The following is a 1,045-nucleotide window of genomic DNA, read 5'->3' as shown; positions in this document are numbered from 1 at the left end:
TAGGGTTCGAATTTCAGAAAAATATAGGGTTTAGGGTTTAGGGTTTAGATTTGAAGGTTTAGAATTGATGTTTCGGGGTTTAGGGTTTAGAATTGATGTTTCGGGGTTTAGGGTTTAGAATTGATGTTTCGGGGTTTAGGGTTTAGAATTGATGTTTCGGGGTTTAAGGTTTAGGGTTTACGTTTAGGGTTTAGAGTTGATGTTTTAGGGTTTACATTTGAAGGTTTAAGGTTTAGGGTTTAGAGTTGATGTTTTTGGGGGTTTAGGGTTTAGAGTTGATGATTTTAGGTTTAAAATTGATGTTTTAAGTTTAGATTTAGGGTTTAGGGTTTACGTTTTGGAGTTTAGAGTTGATGTTTTAGGGTTTAGATTTGAAGGTTTAGAATTGATGTTTCGGGGTTTAGGGTTTAGAATTGATGTTTCGGGGTTTAAGGTTTAGAGTTATGATTTAGGGTTTAGAGTTGATGTTTTAAGTTTAGATTAGTTAACCGTATGTTTTTTTTTTGTCAAAATTAATCAAAAAGTTATAAATGTACTTTACCATTCATTAAAAATGAGGGTAAAAATAGTTAGTGTAAACATGAAAAATTGTACTTTGAAAATGATATTTTTGGCAATTTTCCTTGTTTTTAAATGCCATCTAAATTGGTGTATTTTAAGCAATTTCTCAAATATGATATTTTACTAGAAAACTATTTTGCAGGTACAATATATTATAGTTTAAAAAATAAAAAAAGTTTTGTTGCTTTTAATAATATCCCAATAAAATTCTTCTCTATTATATAGCTTTAGTTTAATTTAATTTCCATATAAATTCTAAATTTTAGAAATGAAACATAAAATTATGCATATAAATTCTAAATTTTAGAAATGAAACATAAAATTATGTAAAATAGTATTATTCCATAATAATTTAACAAAATACAAGAATTATATAAAATAAAATTGTTACATAATAATATTATATAAATTAGAATATTTTAGTATAGAAAAATAAAACCTGCACGGATGTGCCGGTAAAGATCTAGTTAGTTATTTAAAAGAC

The sequence above is a fragment of the Brassica oleracea genome, chromosome C2, assembly GCF_000695525.1.
Source record: "Brassica oleracea var. oleracea cultivar TO1000 chromosome C2, BOL, whole genome shotgun sequence".
Taxonomy (NCBI): Eukaryota; Viridiplantae; Streptophyta; class Magnoliopsida; order Brassicales; family Brassicaceae; genus Brassica; species Brassica oleracea.
The sequence above is the reverse complement of the archived record's forward strand: the minus strand, read 5'-3'. Positions refer to the sequence as shown.